This window comes from Macrobrachium rosenbergii, chromosome 20 (genome assembly GCF_040412425.1).
Source record: "Macrobrachium rosenbergii isolate ZJJX-2024 chromosome 20, ASM4041242v1, whole genome shotgun sequence".
In the NCBI taxonomy this organism is placed as follows: domain Eukaryota; kingdom Metazoa; phylum Arthropoda; class Malacostraca; order Decapoda; family Palaemonidae; genus Macrobrachium; species Macrobrachium rosenbergii.
Window position 1 is genome coordinate 29631804 of NC_089760.1, and position 16903 is coordinate 29648706.

Genomic DNA, 16903 nt, shown 5'->3' on the forward strand with positions numbered 1-16903 from the left:
GAAAGTCATTGATAAAATCGATGTAAATAACGCAAAATGTTGGGGGAAAAATGCATATTCGACACTGCCAAAAAAATGGACGATTTGCTCTATATCTGATGGCGGTAACAACGGAGCACTTGTCCACTGACCATTCACAGTGACAGTCAAGTCCTATTTTGTGACCAACAAAATGCGCTGAAATACGCATGACATCTCTGAAAAATCTAGGCAGAAATCATACGAACCTTTAATAGCGAGGTACAGGAGAATGGAAATGAATTGTTGCTTGTGGAAAGCACGTATGATTCCAAAGCCAATTTGGCAACCGGCATCGCTTTCACGTAATGGCTCGGTAAATAACACAACAGTGACTTAGGACACCTTGAACACCTATCACCTATCACCACACATTCCGAGCCAGGAAGTTTAGTCAGGGCCTGGAAGGTTTAATCATGCCATTATCCACGTGCTCACCCGGATTCCAGGTTCCAGGAGAATTCCCTATTCAATCATCACTTTATTATTTTCAAAGGACCAATTCAGCCGCGAAATGAACCCCTCTAAGTAAAAATTCCAGTGGTTTGGGTAGAATCCTCTAAGGGCAGCCTATAAGCCTAGGTTTTGTCAGGAATATTTCACGTTACCATGTTCCTCTCGTAATTCCAGAAAAGGATTAATATCAACTGAATTGGAGTCGGACAAAAGGCAGTACAGTGACAGTTAGAGAGGATATCCGTATCCGATGATTTCCTTATTTACATCTTTAACGATATAGGGTATACCTCTGCAATTTTAGCAATGAGGCATTTAAACTTTAAAAAAGAACGCTGTAATCTACAAAAAAAAAAACGAAAAAAAAAAAAAAACACTAACTAATAAATACTCCCAGCATTTCATTCAATTTTCAACAAGAACACATATGAAATGGCTCCATGACACTTATAGTTTTGTCTCTGAGAAATTACATTTATAAGCCAAAGTAAGATCGCTCCGTAATTTACGGACGAATTACATTATCCATTCGAAGCTGGTGTAATGACGCCAGTGTGTATTTTGGGATCAATCGATCATTCTCGAAGGGGAGCGCATTTGCTTCTATCACTAGACGATTTAATCTATTCATGGGTTGTAATTACAGAATAATTTTATGGTAAACGGATAGTCTTTTGATGCTCAAACCAAACACTTCTCAATAGAAAAAATATAGACGATTTCTCAGATACGATTTCTCATCGCAAGTTGTCTCAAAAAAGATAAAAAAATTGTTAAAATTCAAACATTTTGCATGTGAGGTTTCTAAAAACACTCAAACATAGGCGTCAAAATGATATCGTTCTGAAACAAGCATTCCAACTGAGCCTGAGCAAGGATGGACATCGAAGTTTACAGACACAAATCTTTCATAACAAAACAAGAATTCAGTTCGGATCACCAGAGGTGTTACCATTATGAGACTGCTAGGTGGATAATAATTTGCAAAGTATCAGGCTGTTCAAGAAAATTCCAAAATTCAACAAGAGATCGTTTTCAACCCATTGCATGTGGATTAAGCAAATGCAAGAGTCACGGTGAAAACTAACAAAAAGGTTACAGTAACTTAGCCTACCCTATGACGTCGTTATCGTGTCCGACAAAGCGGTGGTTGCTGAAGTTTAAGCCGAATACTTTGTCTTGGAAGGGTCGAATAGAGCTCACATGAACTGCAGTTTACTTGGGATTACTCGTTCGTCTTACCTTTAAGCTGTTCTGTGCATCAGGACTCGAAAACAGTAGGCTACACACGCCCAAAGGGACGAGGAGTTAACGTCCTTAAGCTGACGGTTGAAGGTTGACGACCGAGGCTTCCATGACGAATGGAGTGAAAGAAATAGTTTGATTATTAGGTTGCTATTCAGTCAGCTTGGTTTTAGAATTTCGGCCATCCCTTAGCTACAAGCAGCCTTATGATTCATCGACGATAGAGGCTGTCAGGTAAGGCAGTAGGACAAGTCTGGATTCACAACATCCACCACTCCATAGCCGGCACCAGGAAAATTCTCGATAAAGCGTTTCTTTGGTGGCAGTCGATCTTACACCGTTTTGTTTACATTCATAATATAGGTAATACACCTTCGTAAAATGAGAACTGCGGTGGATGCGCTGTGAGAGAGAGAGAGAGAGAGAGAGAGATCGATGGAGAGAGATGATCGGTGATCTAACGTCTAACGATTCTTTTCGTTTATTTCTAAACTGCAAACAAACATGTTTTAAAATATAAGTTCAAGTACAAAAGTTTAAGCTAGCTCTAATTTAGTCCATAATAAAATATAGGTAACTAATCTCAATCTAGGCATTCACAATTTATAATTCCAGCTCCCTGACAATTGCCCGTGAAATGTAACATTTCACTTATTTTGACTCGTTTTCGTTACCAAACAATAATATTGCTTCTAGTTGTTCCAGTCTTTGTTGCATCATGTAGGAACGGTTAAATTGTAATATATTTTTCGTAAGGTCAGTGTTCACATTTTTCATGTTATCCTAACTTGAATGTAAGTAAAACAAAGAATTTTCTCTTCCTTAAGCGTTAAGTAAAACGTAATTGCCTCTGGTTGTAGCTAGCGAGATGTCTATTCACCCAACGTTCGTAGTGAGGTTTCGTTCGGAGAATTGGCCCACTGCGATCGTTACTTTTAATAATACTGAGAGTATAATCACCGACAGTTTAACAATTCTGCAGTGCTTACCGTTAACACAGTTGATTCCTTGGAATGCGAAGTGTTGCAACTCGTTTTTCGTACCGCTTGCACCTTGCCATATACATATTTCGGTTCTTTTTATCATTGTATCACTAACAATTTGAAAGACATTGCAAGGACATTTGCCAGTGTTGCTCAACATTGTAACGTGCAAAACATTCCTTGTGTTGCTTGCACTGCACAGTTTTGCAGTTCTGTATTCATATGTAAAAAAGCGTAGACCTAACATTCAGAAGAGCCACTGTCATGGTAAAACTGAGGTAAATTATTCCGGTGGTATGAGCACCACTGCTTGATCGTTTGTTTCACAAATGCGTTGCCCTTCCTAATAATGTAGCACCTGCTTTGGCCTACTGAAAACAGCTTTGAGCATGTTGACGATATGATAAGTGCGGTGGTGGTTAGTTTGAATTAAGCCAATTTAAGTCCGTATAACGTCCACTTTCTGAAGAGTGGCCCTTGAGAGTGGTACAATATCAAAGGGAACAAGAGAGCTGTGTGACCCTTGGACTAACACAATTAACTGCTATGTTTTAAACGCATTTATGTTTTCCCCACTGTATTGACTCACTTGAGCCTAATAATTTCCCATCAACAATCACACCAATTTCTTAGGGTCTGCTCCCTGTAGGGGGGTAATGCCGTCAGTGCACCTCATGCGGTGCACTATAGGCATTACTTAAGGTTTCTTTGCAGCGTCCCTTCGGCCCCTAGCTCCAACCCCTACTTTGAAATCATTTCGAAATAGTTGTCGATTCAAGCGAAGATTCAGTCAGGCCGAGACTAAAATATTTTCTTTTGGAGTCATTTTATAGCAAAAAAAAAATTGAGGCAGAACACCTAGGGATTTATATAAGCAAAGCAACGCGGAGGATGAGAGAGAGAGAGAGAGAGAGAGAGAGAGAGAGAGAGAGAGAGAGAGAGAGAGAGAGAGAGAGAGAGAATATTAAAGTGGATTTAGGAAGATTACCTGTTGATCGGATTTGGAAGTTGGTTTTTTCTCGTCTGGATGGAAAGCTGATTATGCCATATACAGAATAATTTAAGACCCCTTTTTTCCATCTTTTGCTATCCACGTCCTTGTCGCATGAAAAAATGTGCATATATATTCATATACATATGCTTGCTCACACACCCATATATACACTGTAAATATATACAATATCTATGTAAATATAAAATATATATATATATTATATATATATATATATATATATATATATATATATATATATATATATATATATATATATATTAAACACTATGTATACTTACACGCCACAAATGTTTAATTTCAAATTCCTTATGCCTTGTGAAAACTTCCCCGTCGGGGGTTAGTGACTCCAGTGCACGTCATGCGGTGCACTGTGGGCGTCACTCGAGGTTCTTTGCTGCGTGCCTTCGGCCCCTAGCCGCAACTCCTGTCGTTCCTTTTACTGTACCTCCTTTCATATTCTCTTTCTTCCACCTTACTTTCCACCCTCTCCTAACAATTGATTCATAGTGCAACTCTGAAGTTTCCCTCCTGTTACACCTTTTAAACTTTTACTGTCAATTTCCGTTTCAGCGCTGAATGTCCTTATTGGTCCCAGTGTTTGGCCTTTGGCCTAAATCTCTTTGGGTGTTGATTACCCTTAAGGTTTATTGGATTCGATATTAATACGATAATTGTAGCTAATTTTGTGGTGCATATGTATATATATATATATTGTGGATGCATATATATATATATATATATATATATATATATATATATACATATACACATGTACATATATACATATATGTGTTATATATGAATATATATGTACATATGTATATATATATATTCATATGTATACAGTATATACATACATACATACATATGTATATATATACATACAACAGCAATATGCATTTTTAGCTAATTGCTGATAAATCCAGAGTACAATAATCAAGACAGTGGTCGCTGTCTCATTGTCCAGGGCAGATAGCTTCTACAACATTAATAACTTTATGTACACCCATACAGAGGATTCATAAGCTGTATGTGTAACCCATGTATACTTATTCCTTGACAAGTTTCCTTTCACACGCATTCTCTCGCTGACTGGTTATCAAAGCCTTTTGGTTCCAATATCGCCTCTCTATCTACCTTTACATCAAAGTCTTCGTCTCTTCATTGCTGACAACACTTTCGAATCATGAGAGAGAGAGAGAGAGAGAGAGAGAGAGAGAGAGAGAGAGAGAGAGAGCAATGAAATTATCGCTGATGTAGTCATTTTTCACCTGTCGATGATCATGTAGAGTGCTACAACATTCTCTCTACATGGCCATATCACATGAAAATTCGATCCACTTTGTCACCTATGAAAGCATTTTAAGCAAATATGATCCATATAAAAATTTCTTGCCCTTTTTATTTTTCTGTACAAGAAAACTATTGAGATGGCTTTGTCTGTCCGTCCGCACTTTTTTTGTCCGCCCTCAGATCTTAAAAAATACTGAGCTTAGAGGGCTGCAAATTGGTATTTTGATCGTCCACCCTCCAATCATCACATAACAAATTGCAGCCCTATAGTCGCAGTAGTTTTTATTTTATTTAAGGTGAAAATTAGCCATAATTGTGCTTCTGGCAACGATATAGGACAAGTCACCACCGGGCCGTGGTTAAAGATTCGTGGGCCGTGGCTCATACAGCATTATACCGAGACCACCGAAAGATAGATCTATTTTCGGCGGCCTTGGTTATACGCTGTACAGAAAACTCGATTGCGCTGAAGTTTCTACGGCACATTTCTTACCTTAATATCATTTTCAAGCATTTTAACCTGAGTTCGTTTTAGCCTCTCCAGCTCTGGCCTGAAGGATCCGCTAGGACGAAAGATACCGCAAAGATAGGATCAAAAGTAAAGGCCAAGAAGTAAGTAACCTTAACTATAGCACACAGTGTGTCAGACACGGCGCACTGAAGACAGTACACCCCTCTTTATTATTAACAACTGCTATGGTGCCGATTATTCAGTTCATAATGAGTTTCGTGGCGGAATCGGTCAATATTTTTAAAGTAAAAATAAAATTCATTGTGCATTATCGTATACATTATTGATGTCCTCATACATCTGATAAGTATTCTTGGAAAGAAACATCAATTCACAAAGGGGGAAAAAATCTAAAGCTAAAATACAAATAACTAAAATTAAAAAATGAAACTTGAAAGATGCGTTATGCAACCGCTTAAATATAATTTTAGAAATATACTGAGAGCGACGAATCAAACGTCCACAGCTCAAAGGCTTCAACATGAATATCATCTGAGAGCGCCCAGATGTCCCTGAATTGGAAATAGTGTTTGGAAGGACGTACAGCAAATCGACTTAGTCCCATATCTTTTATCGCCGCCCTCCGCCCCACTGTCTTCCACTCCTTTTTAGGTCAGAGATTGAGGCCAATCTGATTCCTCCCTCAGAAAAAGAAATATGTGGAAAACGCGACAATAAAATATGTCTCCGAGAGGGTGAGAAAAAACTGGGTCGTTTTTCATGTCGAAGAATTGACAGATTTCCTCCCTTCGTGTCGTCACAATTCAGCTTTTTTTTTGTAGGTAGTTTGTTATGCGTTCAACTGTAGAAATCCCAAGTAATATATTAAAGAAGTCTCTTATCTTCAAACGGGCAAATTGCATAGGCCTAAGTTATATTGAGAAAAATTTTTTTTGCATTTTATACCTCCAGCTGTGGAGTTGGAAGATGAATAGGAAAGTGGCTTCTTCAGGTTTCTGTAGAGCCCTTTCCCCAGCACCCAAAGATGGGTAATGCCAGCTGTAGACCTCATGCGGTGCCCCGTGGGCATTGCTAAAAGGTGTCTGTAGCTTTCCTTCGGCCCGTAGGTGCATACACTTTCAGCCTTTTAACATCCATTACCGCTTCCTTCCTTCCTTCTTGTTGTCCAGTCTCTCTAATAAATATTTATTCTCGCAACTGTGGGGGGTTTTCCCCCCGAGTTTCCCTTTATTCCTTGTCCTTCATCTCGTTTATTTTCTGGATCTCTCTTATCTGCTGTCCAACCACCCCAACTTCCTCTTTCCACAGTCTTAAGCGCTGAATGGCCGAAAGTGGCCCCAGTACTTGGCTTAACAGCCTAAATTTCATAAATCGACAGAATTTCACCTGTGTTATTCCATCTTGAGAGTACAACCCGTTCTTGTTCTTCGAGTTCTTGTCTGTCCAAAACGTCGACATGAATAGTTAACTTTTATGTTATTCACCCTTCTTCTATTACGTAAAGTCAAGTGTATATACAGTATTTACCTATCGGGTGGTCCCATTGCATGTTCTCTTATGGCTGACGTATTTTAGAATCGTAGAATTCTTGCCCGGTCATAACCTCGACATGGATAGCTAATAATTTGCTTATTTTTTTCATTTAACCCTTCTATTCCGTAAAGTCAAATGTTTGTATAGTATTTATCTATCGGATGTTCCCAGTGTATATTCTCGTATGCCTGATGAAATATAGAATCTTTTACGATACCGATTTTATTTAAATGATGATTACAGTACTCGTCTTTGTTCTATCACCACTTATAATTCACACTTTGCGCGCTACTGCCATCTATTGGGTGTCCGAGAAAGGGTTTAGGTGTCCTTGTTCAGTTAAGTACTTCTCCCACCAGTCATCATCCTTGGTTGAAATACATCTCTGTCGTTGGCGTAACAGCGTGCTCTGCTTCCTCAGTTTCACGGCGAATTTAGCGGAGTGATTAGTGTGGTGTCTTTAATACGTCGGGGGAACTACGGTTTACGTTTCTGCAGTTTAGTTGTGCGATGTTAGTTTAATCAGATTACTTCTAACGTCCGGATACTAGTAAATTTTGCTTTACCTAGGATATTTTTGTGTAGTTTTCATCTTCCGTTGATCATTTCAATATGCGTAAAATTTTAATGGTTTGATACAATTACTTTCACATTGAGATAAAAAGAAATGTTTGTTTGTCTTAAGTTTCGTTAATGCTGTTTTTCCTTTTCCCAGACTGTGGTGATTAACCTTATCTCGGCCACTGAAGTGTAGCAGACTTGACTCGAGAGGACTCCATTGGTAAAGTTTTTTTAAACTGGAATCCCGGGTAAGGAAAACTTCAAGTTTAGTATATTGAAACTAAAACACTGTGCAAGCTAATCCTCCCCCCTTCAGGGGCGGAGCCCCTGAAGTGGGGGAGGAATCTCCTCGGGTGTGCGGTAGACTTGGTCTACCGTACGTCAAAAGGAGGGCTTGCACCCCAAAACACAAACACAAACACAAACGCACACTAACACACACAAAATTGTAAGTGGTTGTTTGTTTTGGTTAACTCCAGTTGTCCTTGGGATATCAGGTTTATAGATTTAAAATAACTGAACTTCATGTCAAATGAAATTTAATTTTCTTACCAGAATTATTCAGTATGATTTTTTACTTCGACCAAATTTTTAATTGCTGTTTTTCATGAATTGAATTTCAACTAATACCAGGCTTTAGTTTGTCATGAACTAGTGTTTGGAAATGGTATAACAATTTTAACATAACTATTCGTTGGTATTGAGTTTTCCTGTAAATCTTAGATATTTTAAAGGTACCTACAGAGATATTTTAAAGGTACCTACCGCATTGGAACTTACTTAACCGGTATGTGAAACTTGGCTGATCTACTTTTTGCTGATCTATTTTTTTTCTTGGCAGGTAATGCTGGTTTTGATTAGCAGTGGCTTTAAACTCAGGTTGCAAGTAACCACGACTAGAAGTATGCGGAAATTGCCTTTAAATTAGCATAGATGATTCACACTGGGAGAGCATTAGCTGTTCATCTTTATGTAGCTGAAATAAGCCTGCTTTGTCTTCAGCCTACTGAACGTTAGTACCGGAACCCCGTCATTTACTTAGAAATGCAAGGAGCAGACTGCACTGGCTAAAGTAGTTTTTTGATGACTGCTGAACTAGTGGCTGGATGTCTGAATTGAATTTAGTATTAATAAATTTTTCATATAAAATTTCATTGACAATTTCTCTACAAACCTGTCCGATAAGTAACATTAAAGTTAATATAGATGAATGACCTGTATATTGGCAAGATTGTACTAAAACTATGCAGGAGTAAGTGTTGTCTTCCCGGATAGTGAAGACTGGTTTAATCATGAAGGATGACCCGTCCATATAATGGATGCATTCATTGCTATCAACTTGAGACCATCTATATTGTGGATGCATTTTTTCCCTCTTTCCTCCCTCATATGTATGGTTTTAGCTCCGCCTTCTATCGAAGTCACAAGCTACTGTAGCCAATCAACGATCGATTAGAAAGTAAAGTTGCCAAAAATGTTGTAATTTGAGGTTAGTGTTATAAGCATGCGCGGGTGGAGGCGGGGGGGGGTCTGGCATATCAATGTGGTTTTGTTCTCTGCCGGCCTAGTAAAAGTTCACGTAACGCTTTGTTTTACGCAAATAATGGCTGATTATCAGTGATTCAGAAAAGTGCTGATTTGGGCAGCCATAGTGAGCAGGATAGTGATTTTATCAGAAAGTGACCTTTATGATCTTGACATTGAACCTGTTGCTTCATCCTGGGCACGTATATTTGCCAGAAGGCCTTGATAATGGGGGTGATTGTTTTTACCAGAAGAAAGGTAGGTCATTAATATTCAATGCAAAGCCTATTGAATACTTTTACTTATAACTGGTGATATAGTCTTGTTCGTGAAACCAACAAATATGCTGAGATTTTCAGCTAGTAAGTAAGAGTGGGTGAGAGACCATCCACGAAGCAAATGCATTAGATGGAGACCAACTCGTGAAAGAAAAGTTTTTAGGTTTTAGTTTGCTTATGGGAAAGATAGTGCAGGATAAAGGTATTTTGGAGTACTTTTTTAACTACAATAGATTTTTTTTGGAGAAACCATGCCACGAGATGAATTTTTAGCTTTTCTTAAGAATACTTTATTAAGCCCAGAGGTGACCCACAATATGAACCCTGGTTTCGAGCACGCCCTCTTTTAGATTCCGGTAATTACTCGAACATTACAATCTTCAGCAGACCATTTCCCTTGATGAAAGCATGATTGGTACGTGTAATAGGTGTGCATTCATACAATATATGCCCAATAAACGGCACTGTAGGTATGGGATAAAGTTTGGACTCTGAAGCTTCCACTGGATATATTGATTTATTTTCAGGACGTGATTTTTGTTACTGGAAGTCGGCAAGGCTTTACTCACAGTAGTAATGAATATAATGGAGAAAAGCAAGCTTCTCAATAAAGGTTACCACCCAATTACTGAACTTTTATACAAAGATTCCTCTGGCAAAAGCCATGCTAACACAAAAGACATCACTCAGGAACAGTACAGATTAATTCTAGATTTTTGCCACATTTTTGTCAAGCAGAAGCTCGGCACAGGTGATACTGTGTACGTGAAAAAAGGAAAGTTGCTTACCTGTGGTTTTAAAGAAAAAGCAACTCGTAAGCCAGTTGACCTTTTGACTACATATGCTCATGCTGGAAATGTCACGTTACAGACGAGACACGGAGAAAAAGTCAAGCCTGAAGTCTTAAATGACGGTAATGTTGGTATGGGAGGTGTTGACCTTTCGGACAAGAAACTTTTATGCTGCACAGAGGTCAACCAGGAGATATTGGAGGAAAATTTATAGATGTTTCAGTTCTAAATGATTGTATTAATCAGCAAAATACTGATAAGCCATCCAAGCGAGACTATCTCCGTGACAGTTAGCCGAATTTCTAATTCACCAGGTCATAACCCTATTCCAGTCAGTTCTCCTGGTTAAAGCCATGTATATGCCAGGTTAGATGGGTGCAAGCAAAGATTGTTTGTCTCAAGCATTCTGAGCATTGGTGTCCTGGATTCAATGCTGACATGAGCAATGCTGGCCAATGCTTTTGCCAAAGCTGCAACATTACTTAAGGGTGAAAGGTCGTCCTAAGAGGAAACATGAGGACGATTATGATCATGAAGACTCGGTGAATTCAGTGCTCTAATCTACACGTGAAGAAGCCTCATTCTTGAGGTGGAGGGTATTCAGAATTATATACTCGAGGTTACTTAAGTACGTAATTCAGCATTATTACATTGTGAAAAAGTGTCCCTTGATATTTTGATACATAATTTTTTTTTTACCACGCTATTATTGGACAGAATACTCGTGTTTTTAGGACTTTTTAAGAACTAAATTCTCTAGAAAATTAACACTAATAAAACAAGTTTTGTAATAACCCAGCTTCAAAGCGATTTTATATTTTGCAATTGCAATTTTCTTTTGATATCCAAACTAACAATATATACAAAAATAGCTTATTCAAAACGTAAAGAATCTTGCGGTTTCAGTGATACCTAATACTTACACAGTAAAGGGAAAAATATTTCTAGTTTTTTTTATAAATATCAATACACAGCCTTCATTCCCTGGCAGCAGGACTGGTTGATCAGGAAGTGGTCTAGACAGATATCAGGGTATTAAGGCTTATGTTGCCAACAATAGGTTGATCATCAAAACATGTGGTCCGAACCAAAATTAAGGGTAGTAAGGTTCTTGAGGAAATGGTGCCATCGAAAAAATAAGGTCCAGAATTTATAAATATAAACCTGAGTAAAATTATTTCAGTTGGAGGTTGATATGGCGACAAAGTATCTTAGTATTTTGAGGACATAAAAGCAAATAACTTAAAAACGTGCACTGCATATAGTGCATACAGTTCTTAATCAGGTTATTTTATGACCTATCAATATTACTTGCTTTATGAAGGCTGCACCTTATGATCGCAATGATCGACACATTTGAGGTTAACATATTTGCTTTCAGATAAATATTCTAGGACGGAGATAAATTAGTAAACGAGGTATAGGCGCGGGAGGTTGTAGGTGGACGGTTACGAAAACCATGGCTAAACTGGCAGCACCTGGCGGCTTGTAGTGCATAACGTCATAAAATTGAAAAATATTTTGCAGGTAAAGTACGGTTACGCGCAGGTGCACTTAAGTATAGTGTGAATAGACCCTAAACTGGCACAAAACGACTGAGAAATCGGAATAGTTTTAGCCATTTTTGAGCGAGACCATAGGCTAACAGCTCACTCTAATGCACCATCGGCAAGGGTAGGGCTTATCCTTATGGGCAGACTGGCAGTACTGTACCGTATAGTGTGGTGTTCGTTGCACGTACGGTCTAGAAGTCTAAACCCCGGCTGGATACTTTTATTTTGAGAATGGTGGTGTATACGCTGCTCTCGAATCCTCAATTAGCACTCCGTCACTGATAACCATGTTAACATATAGGCCCCAAAACTAAGTAGCTTGGTAAACTCGCGAGGAACGATTGAAACAAATTTAAACTCGTAAATGGTATGTAACTAAACAGCAGTTGGAAAGGCTCGGAATAAAAACTAAGTGGGTGGCAATGTATTACGTGAGGGAAGAGTGATGTAGGTATTTTCCTTCTAGTAAATTTAACATCCAGACCTCCCCCAAACTTTCTTTTTATGGCTTAGGTAATGGCTTTGGGTTGCCTGGTTCTTTGGAATTTTCATTTACAAAGATATTACATATTTCCGACTATCTACCGTAGCAAAGCGGCATTCAGGTCAAACGGCATTTCTCCGTCGTTTTCGTAATTCTATTTGTTCTTTCGTTAGCCCAGTTTACCCTTTTGATTTGTAATTCCCACTTAACTTCGTTCTTTACCCTTCAGAGTTGCTGAATTATGCCTAAAACTTTGCAAGTTATATAACACAGAGTAGAATGCCGAGTTTATAAACCATTTGACAATGCCTTTGAAAATCTGGCAGCCTGTTTCGAGTTGCTCAAGGGTTCTTGGGAATTTATATAGTCCATATATATATATATATATATATATATATATATATATATATATATATATATATATATATATATATATATATATATATATATATTTTATATATATATATGTATATATAATATACATATTTAATGGACATATTTAATGGATGTGTGTGAGCTTCCTTGTGCGAGTTTGCTTAGTCGCATGTGTGAGTAACCGATTTTGAACGAACAGGAACTCTTCATTGAGTCTCAAAATACGTATTTTTAATCGTCGGTCTTTATATGTAGACTAGCGTGCACATAGCATCCAAAATAAAGGTAATGTAAGAGATGGTCGAAGCAGCAATTCCCAACCCTAGAGACGTTGCATACAGTTCCCAATTCTCTGACCTAGATGTCTTCACTTTGCAAAGGCTAATAGTGAGTGTGGCTATCCAAGGATTCAACATCGGAGTGTCAAAATGGGAAGCTTATTAGGTAATACTTAGGCTTGTCTACGCGGCACCTACTACGAGGTGCTAGTACTAAACACCGTATGGTAAATGTAAAGTAGACGCCCGCACGAAGATATCGTTTATAAATATAATTTGTTGAGCACGCAATACAGAAATGGGTGTATATAATACTTTGATCCCAGAGGGGCTGGTACTAAACACGGCGTCCCAAGGAGCTTCCACCCTGTTTAGTACAAACACTTTGAAGTAGGTGACTAGTAAATAACAAGACAAAATAGCACCGTTTACTACCCTAAACTACCACTGTTACATATAAAAAGAAATAGAAATATGCATTTCGTTTTATAACGCAGGAATGACTGTCGTATAGGGGAAGCTGAAGAGGGATATCAAATGTTCGTTTGCTATTTTGATTACCATTCGTGCGTAGAGTATATCCTGGTTTCATTGTAATTTAATTGAAGCTTGCTTCTACGTAGGGAATGCGGATGTGAGCGCATTTGACGTCATCCAGAAATGCTCTGGTGGATATAGCTTGATGATATTAACTTACCCGGGCTGTGTTGTTTAGCATGAATGTTACTAATTCTTAGATGCTCGCAGTTGAAGAGAGAGAGAAACAGGAAGTCGTCACAGTTAAATGTTTTTTTTTAGAAGGCATCCCTCTGAGTCCCTTTTGTTGTAAGTCAGATGCATTCTGATGCACCTTTTTTAAATTAACAAATCCACTCTGATATAATCGTTAAGTTTTTTTTTTATCTTTCATTAAAGAAAATATACAATATTTTACATTTTCAATACTATTGCAATCAAATTTAATCAAAGTTGACTTAACTTTACCAAAAACAAATATAGTTTTATCGTACCATTAGGGTTGACAAATATTTTATCACGTACATTTTACAAATAATCTATGTTTCAATGTTAATATTTTTCTGTAGTTGCCCATATAAGATTTTAACAGTGCATATCTATTTTCTATTATCTTTGATTTTATAAACCGTCTAATACCACCGTTTTTAGTATACCTGCTTTGTGAGCTAACCAAATCCCGACAACATAGTCACAAATCAAAATTACAGCAGTTTCCTGTCCTTTTTTGAATGTGCTTCTAAACCCAGTTTTAAAATTTTCAATACACTTTTTGTCTTGATGTGACACTATTCATTTATAAATCACAAAACCAATTAAGCAGTTTTTTGTTGCACTTACAGAAATAAATTGAATGCGTCACATTCTGGCTTTTTGCAGTTTTCACATAGTTTACTATTTGATATTTTCATCATATACAATCTATCTTTTGTGACCGGAATTTCATGAACATATTTGTACAAAATTTCTCTATCATAACTGTTAATTAAATTTACTGTTAACATTTCCCCAAATAGTTTTTGGGTTGAACTCCTCATCTCTCGATAACAGCCCATAAATACTCTTGAGTTCACATTTGGGTAGCTTTCCATCTTTATTGCCTTCCGTAAGGCTGTTGTTATGTCATCATAGTATAGGGAGGATACAATAGCTATATCTGTCACATTTTGTTCAACCTCCAAAAGATACGAGGTCCTCATCTTACAGTAATACACAATAAGTTCATAACCAATTACTCCTTTTACGAAGGACTTAATACGGGAAACTGTAATGGTGCTTTGCATTGCCCTGACCCTTAGCTTCAACCTTTCTGATCTGATTTAACTTTTGTTTGTAAATAAATTTATTTGTGGATGGAGTTTATCGTCATTTATTTAGCAATGCGTATTTCACTATACTCCCCTCTTTTTTTTTTTTTTTTTTTATCAAAAAGTGTTCAGTGGACAATTGCTTAACAAGTTAATGAACTTTTTGCCCTGTACCAAATGCTTCAGTTTTTGCAATTTAGTTTTGAATATGGCATGTCAATCACTGTGGTTTTAGTTTTTGAAAGTCATTTGAAACTAATTGTCATACTTTTTAAAAAATTTTTAAGTATAATCTATAGAACCAATGATAAAATTCATCAGCGTTACTCGTTAAAATAACTGAAGCTAATCGTAGAATCCTCATGGAGAGAGAGAGAGAGAGAGAGAGAGAGAGAGAGAGAGAGAGAGAGAGAGAGAGAGAAACCGGAAACCCGACTGCAAAACAAGTTGTTTCAATGACCATACCACAACACCGTCAAGGCTGTAATAATTCTCTCAGTTCCCTCATGTTTTTCTTATTTTGTATTGCCACAGTCTGACACCTAACCTTTACCGAAAACGATAGAATGTTTAATATCTCGAATTCCCTTTCGGATAAAAGGTATCACACGGCGTTTTATCTTTTCTTGTGGTCTTTAGCCAAGTGTTTCAACTATTGTGTCATGGGAATCGTTTAAAAGCAGTTCGATCTTGTCGTCTTTCCCGTATTACTTAACGTTCTGGATTTCCTCGACTTATTCATTCTTTAAGCTTTCCTTTTGGTCAGCTACTTGATAATGTACTGGATTAATGGTTTAAACTTGATGTTAATCGAATACTCACTGATACGGATTTGGCATGTCTTTGTGGTGGCCGGTAATTAAGTCACAGGAAAAAAAAGTCACAATTTTGGCTAGGAAAAAAATCACAGGAAAAAAGTCATTAATTTATGGTGGCCGGTAGTAAAGTCACAGGGAAAAATTCACAATATTTCTTTGGGGAGGGATGTCATTATCTTTATGATATTTACAGTCTTTTGTTTATGTTTATACGGAAATCCCCAACGGGCTCGTACTAAACACGCCGCAAAGGTGGTTACATACCGGGTTAAAACCTTTGGAAGTCACTATCTAGGAAAGATTATTGTGACTATTCCCTCTGACTTTTTTCTGAGACTTTTTCCCTGTGATTTTTTTTTTTTACCTGGATTCGTATTTGTTGCTGAAAATAATCTTGATTATCTGATTCCCATAAATTTAGTATGAAAGTCCCGATTTGATCAGTTCTTCATGGCATTCATTTCTAGAGTTTGGAACAACGTTAAATCAATATCAAAACGTTTATTGATGTAAAATTTCAAAAGGAATTGGCAAATATGCTAACTAGCCCACTGAAAAAAGAATTAGGGACACAATTCCTGTAATTTCCTGAATCGATTTGGCTCGTCTCTTTCATGTTTTTCATTACGTTAGTACGAAAGTTCGTTACCTACCAAAGGCTCTTCCTTTTGTGACAGAGATTGATTTGGACTGCCAAAACGGTCTCGGTCTCGTCCTACCTGAAAAATAATATCGTCTGGTATGAAAAGTATATAAGACACCCGGAAAATCAATTGCAAAGGCTGACCACAGCAGTTCAAAACGAACATGGATAAAAATAAAAATGGTAGAAAAGAACAGTCAGCTTCTTTTCAAGTCTCTGGGTAAACAAGAAGACAGAAGAGAAGAAGAAGTCATGAAGTTCGTGTCAGAAGTGACTGAACTAATGGACAAGGAAAGCCTTCTTCCTGACCGAGGCACGCCTTCCAGATCTCTAGATCCAATTACCTGGTTCTTAAGGTTTTACTCAACTTCCCTGAAATAGTTTCACCATTTTTCAAATATATTCGTCCTCACGTTCCTCGGTGGGCGGGAAAGGGAAAAGAGAGAGAGAGAGAGAGAGAGAGAGAGAGAGAGAGAGAGAGAGAGAGAGAGAGAGATAATTTATGGATGTAGCTAAAAACACGTTTCTGAAGTTTTTGCAGCTAATTTGAAAAGTTTTGCTCAGTTCATTAAGATTGCTGTTTATTTTAGTAAAGATTTTTTTTTCATGAATGTCATTTGAAGGTTAAAATTGATTTAGAAATATTCCTTCTTTAATCACATCGCCTTGTTGATTTTACAGGAACGATGGTAGTATCACTGAAAATGAGCCACGGGAAACAACAAAAGGAGTCGACGAAGTGTCCCTGTGGGCTGTAAGC

General features: G+C 37.6%; 1 long non-coding RNA gene across 1 annotated transcript; it reads left to right on the top strand.

The window, feature by feature from the left end:
* The first annotated feature begins 7388 nt into the window (after positions 1–7388).
* On the top strand, positions 7389–8727 carry LOC136849189 (uncharacterized). Its single transcript, XR_010856251.1, has 3 exons — positions 7389–7527; positions 7731–7824; positions 8418–8727. It is a non-coding gene; the product is annotated as an uncharacterized lncRNA (long non-coding RNA).
* The last annotated feature ends 8176 nt before the right edge of the window (positions 8728–16903 follow it).